At 42.6% G+C, this 13,547-nt stretch overlaps 1 pseudogene; it reads right to left on the bottom strand.

The window, feature by feature from the left end:
• Positions 1-672: 672 nt before the first annotated feature.
• LOC146187081 (uncharacterized) lies at positions 673-10,966 on the bottom strand (annotated as a pseudogene).
• Between the last annotated feature and the right edge of the window lie 2,581 nt (positions 10,967-13,547).

The raw sequence follows: 13,547 nt of genomic DNA, 5'->3' as shown, positions 1-13,547 counted from the left end.
TTAGGAGACTGGCAGAGCTCACAAATGAACTCCTTATTGGACTGACTTGCACCCACAAAAGACTAAACAAGTTGGCGGGAGATAATAGGAACAAGCATGCTCAGCGGTCATCGAGCCATAAAATGCCTATGGCTCGCCTCTGTGCTCAACTTGAGACTGGCAAGAAAACATCATGATAGAGCCCGGAGTGTTACAACAACAATCTGGAACAATGTGGGAGTAGTCATGCACTGCTGCAATCATTAGAGATAAATCTTGCTGCCAGCGGGCGTAAAAAAAAATTCATAAAGCTGAGATGTTTTTTATGCGCACAAAAAGACGACACAAAAAGACAAGGGAGACAGGGCGGAGCGTGTCGTCTTTTTGTGCGCATAAAACCATCTGAGTATGAACCAACTAGCCCCACAACTTATATTACTGACATAAAGCTGCATCGCGGCGGCAATGAGCATCAACAGATGAATAGCATAAATCTTTAGGCAGCATTGCTGCATGCAGTGATGCTCATCTTGGAAATGAAGTAACTGTTCTAGAAAACACGCAACCGAAACAGAAGTGGACAGGATGCCCGCAGGCTCACAACTGTATTTTATTAACTGAAAAATGACATATATACAGAAAGCAAAACTATAGCGTTGAGAACATGGTTTTGTCAACTCTATATATGTCATTTTTACTTAGTTAAATCCAGTTGTGAGTTTGCGAGCCTCCTGTCCACTCGTTTCCTAGCGCACTTTCCCTATTTCCAACATGCGCATCACTGCGTGCTGCTATACTGCTGTAAGGAATACAGAGATGAACTCTGCAACTAGTGACAAATGCCTCAATTATGGAACTCACTGCTTGCCAAACTTGTCCATCTTGTGCTGAGAAAGGCAGCCTCAAAATTTTTTTCCCAAGTTTTTGACTGCAGGACGTAAGCCGACACTTAGGTCTGGAATGGAACAAGGTACCCACTCAATTGAGGTGGACACAAGTTAAAATACATAGCCACTTGGTTGCCGTACAAACATGTGCGACAGTTTGTTAACAAAGTGGCAACTTTGTACATCCGCCCTACCTGTTGTCATCTCAACTTTTGATTTTTGAAGTAATCACTAAAAGCGAAATCCCGTGCTACACTGCCGAACCCCCACTCTATGACTTGCCTAACAGTGCTCATTGCCTTGTTGAAGGCAACGTGATGAGGCTGCAGTATGGCACTCCAAATCGCTTGTAGAGTAGGTGCCGCAGGGGGTACGCTGCGTCACCATAGATCACGTATTTCTGCCCCATGGTGACCTTTTGAAGGTTCTCATAGAGCACAGTATCCTTGAGGGTCCCTAGAAGATAGCAAGAATTTAAAATATATCCAAAAAAGATCCACATCTTTGTTTTCTTTGCATAATGAGATGTAATTACAACTGCAAGCTTTTATGTATTTTTCCCTACAAATTTTAAATACCACATGCTAACACAATTTTGCATCACATAAGTGTCGTGTTTCTTTACACATGAAATGCTGTTTTTCATGAGGCCGGTCATTGAGTATCCCTTTTCCCAAAAACCAACTAAAAAATATAAAAGTAGTTCTGGAATCTTTGTTGTAGAGATATTAGGCTTTAATCTGGAAATGCACATCCCTGAATATGAAAAACATTATGGCTAGTTACTGCAATGAAGACATGACTGAACAGGCTTACCTGCATCGTGACGCCTGCATTTAGATGGTCCATTCAGTTGGCAGATTATGTCATTGGCACACTTAAGTGCCTGATACTTCTGCTCGTGGTGCCTCTTGTACCTTGAGAAATTCTCCTTCTGACCTACAGAAGGTCGGCAAATTTGCCTTGCTGTTCCATCGATGAAGCCCCCGCAGTTGGGCAAAGGGGCCCCCTTTGGATGCACAGCCTGAGGAGGAAAAATTGAACTGGCTGCAAGCAATGATCGCTTATAGAGTCCCTACACAGTAGTCACGAGAAAATAACCTTTCAGCGTGCACCTTCTTTACTCTGCCGTAGCATAATGCTTATTGCACTGCTCCCAGGGGAGGTCACTCGTACAGGCCCATCATTATTAAGGCGAAATCTTTTAATGGCTCATAATGTCGGCATTAATTTCTTCGGCCATACGACAGCTGTCAATGAAATGACGTCATGATGATGCCATCAGAACAAATAAAAATCCTGTCTCCAATGGGAATCAAACCTCCATCCCTCGAATCCCCAGCCGAGCTCTTTAAGCAACTGTGCCACGTCCGGGATCACGAAACACACATAATTCTTCTTGCCAAATGTAAACATGACAGTAACGATGACAATGACACTGCAATTAGTGATAATGACAATGATGACATTAACAAAGATAATGACAGTGCAATCAGTTGATAATGATGATGAGAGCAAATGTGATGCACCGTGTGCACCAGCACCGGTTAGGCTTTAACCTTTCTGCAGTGTATATTCCAAAGTCTCTAAGAATTTTTTCAATACTATCAACGACACTTGAAGTTTTTTTGTTTTCCATAATAAGCCAAATTCGTAGACCTACACTAGCTTAACGTTTTTTTAATTGAAAGATCATATATGCATCCTACTTTTGCAAACAGTTCGAGACAGTAAGGATGTCAATAAAAGCCAGGAATTGCGCAGAAATCCTGTGTAAAATAAAAATTTGCCAGATTCTGCTGATGTGCAGATGGAAATGAGCAAAATCTATTCTATTCTTGACAGCTTTGTTTCTCAGCTTTAGCATGATAGGGTGGACTACTTTGGGTGTAAATTCAATTATTTCTTTCCCAGAGCTACTTCCTTAACCATTGCTTAGGATACGAAGAGATCAGAGGAAGATCTGAAGCCAGAAGACAAACCACCTGCAGCAGACGAAGCAATTTGTGCGTAAATACAGGGAAATAACTTATAAAGTAACTTATAAAGACTGCATTTAGTTGAGCGTGTTGGCTGCGGCTTTCTGCATTTAGTAACATAAGCAAATAGCTGAAATTGGCAAGAAAAGACAATACTTGCCGCTGTCCTGTTGCTGTGCGTCCTATGTGCATCTACCAATCCCTGGCAATACAATGGTGCACTAAATTAAAATAGCTCTTCATTAAATACATTGCAGCTCATTTCTATCAATAGAAAACTGCCTCAAATCTGCTTGAAGCAGAGCCCACTAAGCATTTATCTGCTCACTTTAGAGCAAATCAGTGCTGCTGATTGTAGCAAATGAGTATTTCAACTCTTCATCAGCTGTAATCACAGTATGATCATTTACAGGTATTATTTTCACAAAGAGAAACTAAAAACGGCTTTGAAACAAATTTTGTTTTTGGTAAAAGTAGGGTCAAACTGATTTTCGAGTAGACAAGGGCCAAATCCAAAATTACTTACGATTGTTTAAATTATTGCATAAAATATTATAAAATTTCGGTGTTGAGTATCTGTATTATATGAAGCAAATTAAGAAAAAATTTGTGCTGATAACAACCTTCTACATATTTCTCAGTTTGTGTTTTTATGGACTTGCCTCATTTTGGGAAAAATGGCTTGTACATGTGATTGTGGAAGAGCTTTATTGCTGTGCTAGTAGGTACCCTTACGAAAATGGGTTTTGAGTTTCTGGTTTGGCCTTAATGTTTTCTTAATGAGTACAAAGGAACTCAACAGACATTCAATTCCTTTTGTGTTTTAGCAACAGCTTTAAACCAGATTTTCAATTCACATTTCACATTATTTTTTCTTGTTTAGAAAATCAAAGGCCTTTTTTGTGAACTGCTAATGTGTAAGCACTGAATGTGAAAAGTCGACGGAAAGTATGATGTGCATTTTCTCGGTCATTGCGACCACCCATTGAGAGAACACGGTGTGTTTCAACTTGAAACACAGTGCAAATTATCAATGATCACTACATGTGCATTACTAGTACTGCTTGATGATTTTGGAGGACGTAAACATAATTAATGAGGAACAACATAATTTTAAAATCATTTAATAAATGCTACATGCCCTTGCATTACTACTGGAGAGGAAGGTGGCCTGAAATGATTTAATGCAAAACTAAGCATTAAATTGGTCATTTGACAGGAATGTGCGTTTACATTTCCTTTCACACATGCTATGTTTACAAAGTAATCACTCAAAAGGAGACAAGGAAGAGAGTAGCTTACCGAGTGATGCATTCCCCCCCCCCCCCCTTCAATGAGTGGAAAAAAAACACTACAGCGCTTGTAACGCATGATATTTTGCGTGTTTCTCAAGCTTTTGAGCTCCTTCTTGCTCTGCGTATAGATTAGCCGAGCCCTCGGTCATCGCATCGCTTCCCAAAATGTTTACATACAAATAAGATTTAGTTACAAGCAAAATAGTGTCGTCGCTGCTGCGCTTGCCGGTATTGAAGCTTTTGTCGCACTTTTTTCATTGAAGGTTTGTGCCACAGCTCCATGTTCAGCGAAAATTACACCCACGGTAGCAGAACACCACCGAACGTCCGCCGCTGGTAAATTGGCATGCCAAACTCGACATGTTAAAATGATTCCAGTGCGCAAAATAGTGCGCATAGCATCCAGGACATTAGTTGCAAGTCGTGGAAGCAGGCAGCAAGTTCCAATGGTGAAGAAGTTGTAATTGTTAGAGCGACAGCAATGGGCCTGTACAATTCAAAACATGCTTCGAAACATGGTCCAAATCTTATGAATGCATCATGGCATAACATGCAAAAAAGCTTCCAGTAGGCTCAGCTTTTGGCCTGGCCGAGTGGTTAGCGTCGAATGCTACTGATCATGTAGTACCGAGTTCGAAGCACGCTTTTTTTTGCCTATTTTTTATTATTTTTTATTTGTTTAGCTTTTTAATTTAGTTGAGGTGCTTCGTTACTTTTCAGCTTGTACTTTTTATCTGAGGCGTTTTTTTTCTTTTCGTGCGACCAGTGCGGCGCAGGACAGTATGCCGCGTCCCAATACGAACTGTCTCCAGCGTCATACTGGGCCCATAATCAGGTATGCCACGCGCGCTGGGACCTAGCGGCACTGGTTTTTATTGCCGCAGCCCGCCAGCTTTGTGCTTAATCATGACCCTAGACGCAGACTGTACGCTGCCTTTAAAAAAAAAACATTTATCGCCAAACCAGCCAAACTGCCTTTCGAAACCGAAAGTCCCCCTAGGAAGCGGCCGGCAGTAAAAAGAAGCAAGAAAAGCCATCAATAAGTCAATCCGATCCGATCCGAAGTCGCCAGTGGGAAAAAAGTTGCGACGGCGCCATGCTGCCTTTGTTGTCATGCGGTGTGATTGTGAACGCTATTTCCTTACGCTGTGCTGCTTTTTTGTTCTGTGATTCTTGGAATGGGCCGCAGAATTGATATCTGACATGTGCACTTTGATAGACGTTCTGAAGCACGTGATATAGTGGTAAATAAGCTCTGTGCCACACACCGCTTGCACCGCGCCGTGGCAACGCCGGCATCAACACGGAAGAAGGAAATGGACTGGCGCGATTGTTTGCAAATGTGAGTACACTGCTTGAAATTATTTTTATTTAACATTGCTATTGAATGAAGTACGCGTTGTTAATACTGTTGCGTGTGGTCTCAAAATTCCTTCGTAATACAAGCTACGAACTCGACCCAGCCTGCTTTATTGTGAGGGCGAGCCAGTCACTCTTCGGAACAAGAAGCGTGAACGTTTGGGCGAGTTGGTCAGACATACTTGACATAAACGGCGCGGCAGAAAGATTTGGCGCTTGCCTGTGTGTGTTCTCTGTCTTCGTCTCTTCCTGCCGCGCCGTTCAAGTCAACTCTTCAAAAGCGTTCGCTTTCATATGTATGCTCGTCCCTAACGCGAAGCCGTTGTACGATATAAGTACAGTGTTCTGCAACTTTATCGGAACCGTCATGGAAAATTTGGCCGCCTCGACCGGTTCCGATAATGTTGCAGAATGCTGTATAATGTTATGGTGTATATTTCTAGATAGTTGTAGCTGGTGTGTATTAGATGCACGACCAGCTTCGCGATTGTGATCAGCACCACGAACGAGTTTTCAATCTTTTTAAAAGCGCCTATTTATCTAACTGTGGGTGCATTAATACGATGAGTACAACCAGCGCGCGAGAAACAGGTTGTTGCTGTGGCGCATATCTCACAGTGGTCGCTGCATTTAGTTTTGGTGCTTGTATGCTTGAACAAAAATAATCTAAATCATGGCTGACGCCAACGTACAAACTCATGTAGTACTACTATAGTAGAATGACGATTAGAAAGAATTATTTGAGTGACCACACGTAGTAAAATGTGCATGTCAAGAATAATTGCTTTCATTACTACATAGTCTAGTATTTTTGACGAATTATATGTATCCTAGTGTTCACAACACAGGCAGAAATGAGCTTTCAGTAGGCACTTGCATTCTTTGGTACTTTGTGTCGTGGCTTTTCATGGAAGCGTTGAAGTGATGCAGTAGTAAACAGTTTCAAACGAGAAATGAAAAAGTCATTTTACCTTCCTTAATTTTATGTCCGCTATGGTTCCAGGTAATTTGACTTTAAAGGCCTTTGTTTGTGTAAAGTTCTTTGGTTACCTTACACATTGTACACACATTTCTCAATACACCAGCAGTGAAATTAGTTTTGTGCTATTGCTAGTATTTCGGAAGAAAAAAGTTTGATCGACATCATGGCATAAGCAGCTTTTCTCTGCATGCACATTTTTTGCAACTTTGATATCACCTAGGATTGAGATATGCAGGCCCTGATAGACATATTTTATGTGCTCAGAGTAAAAAGAAGAAAAAGTGCAGAATGCCAAGCATATTTCTGATTGCGTGAGAAAGTCACGACTTAGAAAAAAAAAATTCAGAGGTGCCACAAATCTGAAAGGAGGCTGTTTTAATTATTTGTTCACTGCGGCTGTAAGACAGACATACATAAAAATTGCAGAATATACAACCACTTAGATGGTAAAATGTTTACAAATATTTTTTTTTTCATATATGGAATGCAACACATTAAACACGGTCCCAAATTTGGCGCATTCAAGCATAGTAGTCTTATTCAGTAATTAAAGAAACACCGTTCCTAATTTTTCTTATAATTTAAGAATCAAGTTTCTAGGAGGAGATGAAAATGAATATGAGACAGTATGTTGCATTGTACTGTTTCCAGCAATGTTATCAAAGCTGAAACTTCTTGTTTTTTCTCTCATTGGGAGAACAGCCTAAACTGACGGCACAAAAGCAGCAAATAGGCTCCCCGCTCCTCAAAACATTGCCCATAAGCTAACCATGTGACCTTGGTCATAAAAGAAAAGCATGCTTGATCACGTTATTGTGGCCAATGCTAATCTGTCACATACGCAGGGTGTGGCGTCATCACTATCCTTGAGTGTGCATAGACGCTCGTAGCACCGCCTTAGGAATTCAGTTGGGAATGACAGTTTCCAGTATTTCTTTTCGCAGTGCATCAACGATAGCCTTCGCAACCCCTGTTCTTTGCTTTGTCTTTTTGCTTTACTTGCTTTATTGTTCTTTTGTAATGGGCGTTTATTCATAAAATACATGTTGGGATCTTTTTGCCCCTATTAGGTAAATTTATTTGTTGCTTCGTAGCTTTGCTAGAGCAGTCATTTTCAAATTATTTATTAGTTTGCTGTTCAGTTTTGCAAGTCAGAAGTCATACTAGGTAAGGAAATCAGATTTTGTTGCTTGAGAAATTTGAATAGAGCTTAAACATAATGGGGACGTCTGAAACATCCAACAAGGTCATGTTGGAGTGATTTAAAAATATTCACTTTGAAATGATATCGTACACACCTTTTTTTTTTGCTCTAAAATGCATTTAGCTATGCTAAATGAAGCAACTTGCCATAGTTGCAGTCTGAAGGTTGGAAATTTCAAAACAGTTGTGTTTATGCATTCATATGGGCGTCACATTAAGCTGCTGCTTGCTCCCACAAATGGCTTGTACCGCTGCATACTGCTTATGTAACAATTTGACAATTGTTCATAATGATGTAATTGCATATGCAATCTCCCCACAGTACAGGTCTCCGTCTTGACATAAGGGTAAAATTTTAGCAAAGGGCATTGTGTTCACTACTTATGCACCTCCATTCGAACACTTACAATGATGCTTGAGAAGCTGCATGTTTCACCTTTGATAACATTGTTGGAAATAGAATAACGCAGTGTGTTCTCTTGAACTCTTTTTTTTTTCATCACCTTCAAGAGTAATTTACGGGCTGATAAGGTGGTTTTTCTTTGAGTTTTGAAGGAATATACTCTGTTCAAACATGCCATAATTGGGAAAATGTTTCGTGTGTTTTCATTTTATGCATAAAAGAAACATTCATACTCCTTTTAAGCACCAATTTTCTTATCTATTCTGTACCTTTAAAGTACCTCACACTCGTGGAGAAAAAATAGGCTCTTTTGAATCATGACCTTTTCATCTTTAGGGAAACTGGAAAGGCTCTCCTATACAAACGAGAAGCACACCATGCAGGCTGGTTACTTTTGGCAAACAGTACATTGCATTGAGGCTGAAGTCCAGTACTTTCTTAATTATGCTTTGAGCAGTCGTCTTAAAGCTGTTTGCCCGGAATCCTTATGATTGTAGGTACTGAATATATAGCTGTGTCTCTTCATTACCAGGAAAATAGTTGTGTGCTCGGTCTCACTTGTCGATTTTTCCCTCTTTATATATGCAGTTACCTGAGCACTTCAGCCTGGCCGATGCCTGGAGCCTGCCTGCTGCTCACCTACACCCCACAGCACGAACGAGGAACACACTAAATCATCTACCAGCAAGCACACTGCAGTGCCCTTCTGCAAGCCATCACCACATTCTATGACACGTTCAGGGATGCGTGATTAAGTACACACCCTAAGCATAGCTAAAAATGGTGGTATGAATGGATAGCTGCCTTGGTTTGGTTGCTTTATCTCTTTCTTTGAAATCTTTGTTTTACTAACGGTGTAGTCAGTGAAAAAAATCATTCTGAAGAAAATTTGTTTGCATTGTTGTGAATAGCAAAACCAAATTTCGTACCATGTATGATGTATCTGAGAGTTATGGTTTTGTGTTTTCTCTGTGAACGGTGCAGCATGTTTCTCCCACCAACTGCTAACTATGAGGGTTTGAAATGTACAGGTGCCAGGAAAACACAGTGAGTCATGCCTCTTGTGTCTGAAATTATCTCATGAGTCTTGTTCCACCAAACTTGGTTCCACATATGAATGCTTCAACGGCATGTGCTGAAGTGTGCGTAAGCTTATTCATGAGCTGGAAAGCTTGAATTATTTTAAGTATTGTGAACATTAATACAAAGCGATTTAATTTTGTATTTGCTGGGTACACGTACGACTACTTCTCGACAATGCCGCTTCACCTCAAAAAGGGCCTGTCTTCTATGCTGTGCAGGAAAATAAAGTAAGTTTATTTCCTTGCATAGCATGGAAAACAGGCATGCAAATGGCATCCAAGCTGTGCTGCACATTATGAATAAAAAAAAACCATTTTCACAAAATGCAATGTCTGTTTTTGGTTTCTGTAACTAAAAATACCGGCACTAACTCAGTTGCATGTAGTGTCGGCAACCAAGATCACATCAAAAACTAAAGTGAAAGCCACCAGACGCTCATTGGTCAATACTCATGAAGAACTCACAAGAAATGCACACAGTAAGGACCAACCAGAAACACGGTGGCCAATTTGTTTTAGGCACACAGTAAGAACTCAAGAGAAGATTCATTTGAAACTCAGAAGATACTCTGGTGTCTCCATTGTGAAAGAGCAGCATACTCTCATCAGACACACACATAAAATTTTTATAAGGGTAAGGTCAAAAAGTAGCATGGAACTGGTTGCATTAGGAAGGTTAGCTAGTTTCACTAAATTCGATGTTGACACCTTCCCAGAGCTCTGCAACAGAGCTGGAGAGCAGGAGCGGTAAATGTGTCTTCGCACAAGTGCACCTAGGTAGATTGACGTGAAAAAAAAATGGAATTGAATGATTACAGCAGACGGTTGGTGACCGGCCACAGGTCAAACTGTAATCGTTTATATAAATTATGCTGTACCGTCGTCAAAACAGCTCACCTACTAGAAACGGCCGACACAACTAGCCTCCTGTCCTCCCTAGGAGCATGAGCTCTGATGCCTTTTGATTACAAAATTTTAACTTAGTCAAATCAAGTAGAAGGTGCGGAAGCGTTTGAGCACACATGGAAGCTGATGGGGATGATGTGCAATGCACAGCGCGTGAGCGCGTCCCAGTGTGCACGCGGGGTGATACGACGTCGCGCACTCGCTTCTCACAAAGAATTTGTCGCTTTGAATTCGCTCCGACTTCCTTATTTTTTTAATGAAAGCTCTACAGGCGGTCCCACACGTGTCACACTGTTTTGATAAGCTCTGAACCTTAGGATTAGCGCTAATGCGCATTCAAAGCTTTCTACTGATACGCCACAGCCAGTCAGCCTTGGTTTACATTTTTCGGCGGGCATATATATCTTAGACAGTTAAAGCACTACTAATATCAATATTTTGGTTTGTAACCGTCAAGCTACCACAGCCACATGCGCTACTTACCTCGGAAAAGCGCTGAAGGGCTTGCAGATTCAGCCACTTGTGGATTGTCAGATCGTACAGTAGGTGGCCGAAGTAAAACTCCAGATGTGCCAAAGTCTTGGACAAGACGCTCGAAATGACCGAGCTGTGCCGGTTAAACATACTTTCTAAATCGCACAGCCGATTAGGATACGTAAGTCGGCGCAAGGTCATTCAAAGTGCCTCGGAACCGGAGACCTTGACCCGCTGCGCACTGGTGACCTCACTTGGAATGAGAATGCCTGACTGCAGCTCTCCAAGATCCTCTTTTTGAAATCTGAAATTTCTGAAGAACACTGCGCTGTCAATGGCGTCGATGTTGAGGATGCCACGTTCACGCAGGTTCCTCCGAGGCTTCGGAACGTCGCGCTCCAGCTGAAAGCTATGCATGTCCTAACTTTTTTCCCACGATAGCGTGCTTAAGTTGCCGGTCGTTAAGGACGCATTAAGGCATGGTGTAACGTGGACAGGTTGCACGGGTTGCACCGACCGCAAGATCAAACTAGCACACAACCGCACACCAGTAAACGAGCCCAAAAAAGAACCTCAACGGTTTTAACGCAACGAGGCTTGGATTCTTCGGGCTTGCAGGCGGCAAAGTGGTTAAAAGCGAGCTCAAACGAATAATTATTCGAAACACAGCCAAAACGCCAACATAATGACTTCGGGGGATCTGCATGTGACATTGTTATGGCATTATATGAAGTATTTGTTACAAACAGCTTCTATTTTTTTTAATTGGATAGCCATCATCATCATCTGCATGTACGTCTAGCGATATGTCTTACGTATGGGCGATACGTACAGCTAAAACGTGTTTTGCCCGGTGTCAGCAGAATACGTCTACATCAATTTGCACGCATGCGCAGTAGGCGTCCGATACGTCTACGTCTGTACGTCTCCGGCAAACGTGATACGTCTCCCGTAAGCTAAATCTCTCTATTGTCCCCACCCCTGTCGATGAGCGAGCGTGAGCAGGAGTGGTCCGGTAAACCGGTATACGTGTATGTTTACACATCTCCCGCAGGCTAAATCTCTGTGATGTCCGCGAGTATCGGCGAATCTAGCCCAGCGAAACATACCCATCGGCCTATCGTAAACGAATCTTTTTTTTTTTTTTTTTTCATCTGTACTTCTTATGCGACATCGTCCTTTTGAAGCCGAGTTTCTTGAAGCGGCTGAGAAGCTATATTCAAAACGGCGCTTTCCGAGATGATAGCTACAGGTGCACGTGTGCCACTGCAAACTCTAGGGAACAGAGCACGCACCAACGAAGATGTCAACGAGACAACCGCTGGATACAGTCGGCTGAAACTATTTCTTGTAGTGGACTGACCTATTCCTTTTTGACTAACGTTTGAGAGTCGCATACGCACATAACATCTAAACAATGGATCATATGCGTGATACGCCAGCTGGCGGATCGTGATGTCACGTGCGAGCCTTTTGCCAGCACACCATGTAGCATAACATGGCGACATCCGTAGCACTCGCTCTCAAACACATAATCTCTAGATTTTCCGAGAAATAACAATGGCTATCAAGCGCGCACTGATGAAGAACCTCACTTTATCAGCCAGACTGCAGGACAATGTTCTACTGTTTTATTGTACGCATCTTAGATGAGCTCGCCTGAAAGAGGTAGGTGCACTGGGAACATGTCGTCCAAGCAACCTGCAATCTGTCAAGGCATGTCTTCATTTTCATAAATTTGCACCTTTGTCGCCAGCCAAAAAGCACGCCCGAGACACGTAAATTTACCGAAACATTCTGCGTATTCTGTTCTGTTTTTGCTAGCCGTGTCATTTGCTATCCGAGCCTGAAGCGCTTAACGAAATATGAATGCGTGAGGGAGAAAGTACAGGGCCAGAAGTATATTTATAAAAGCACGAAACGGCGCGAAGCACAAAACTGCAGTCGAGCGTTCACTGTTAGCACACAATGCAGGGGCGCAAATGGTGATGCGATGACCATGTTCAGGACCTTCGTGCGCGCGAATAGCCCCCGCATAAACGACAGTGCCCCTGGGCGCAAAACACATGCACGCATAAGAAGTGCTTGCACGAGCGTGCGTGTCATGTCTTGTCATCTAAAAAAACAAACCGCTCATAGCACTAAACACAGCAATCGTGGATGCCAGGAAGAGGCAAGAGGGTGATTGAATACATTCCTTGGTAACGCACGTGGGGTGGCACTACGCGGGACTATCTGGCAAGGAGCTGTCGGGGCATGGAGGTCATCTGCTCGAAATACCATCGAAGGCTCACCATAGTTTCCTCATGGGTGCACGCTCTACCCCGTGGCCATAACAACTTTTTAAGATCTTTCGGGGTTACACCAAGTGCTTTATAGACCACGAGCACTGCACTGCAATGAGAAGACCAAGTTGGCATAATATAGTAGAGGAACAATGCACATATTGCCACACGAAATTCGGAGCTTAGCGTAGCCTAACAGTCGATCACACAGGATGAGAGGTATGCATGTCTCAATAAAGCATTGTAAAACAAATCCCAACTAAATTTATTCAGGAAAATAAGGACAGGAATCACGACGTCATGAACTACCGCAATACATCGCATCTATTGTTTGCTCCGCTATGCACTCCGCCGACGCATGGGGCCGCGCCAATCCATGTGCAGCAATTGAGTGCAAGAAAAAAATACTGTCGACGAGCCGCATCCCCTCCGGCTGCCGACGCCCCCCCCGCCATTTCCACCGCCGACCGTCCCATCGCATATTGCTGTCGTGAAACGACGCGCTGGGATTGGCGGGAATACCCATTGTGATATACAGTGTCCACACGCGCTGTGAGAAAGCGCTCTGAAAGAGCCTAGAAAATAGTCGAACGTTCAGTCACCTCTCAAAGCGCCCTTTCTGTGTTGTTGTCCACCCATCGGCTCTCATTGTTCCAAGGTCGCATAATCGGCACGATATTCTTGGCGCGAGTCAGGTATATCTGACCGCTAGC

The sequence above is a fragment of the Amblyomma maculatum genome, chromosome 6 (genome assembly GCF_055883805.1).
Source record: "Amblyomma maculatum isolate TAMU_Amacu chromosome 6, ASM5588380v1, whole genome shotgun sequence".
Lineage (NCBI taxonomy): Eukaryota > Metazoa > Arthropoda > Arachnida > Ixodida > Ixodidae > Amblyomma > Amblyomma maculatum.
This window is presented reverse-complemented; position numbering and strand designations above follow the sequence as displayed.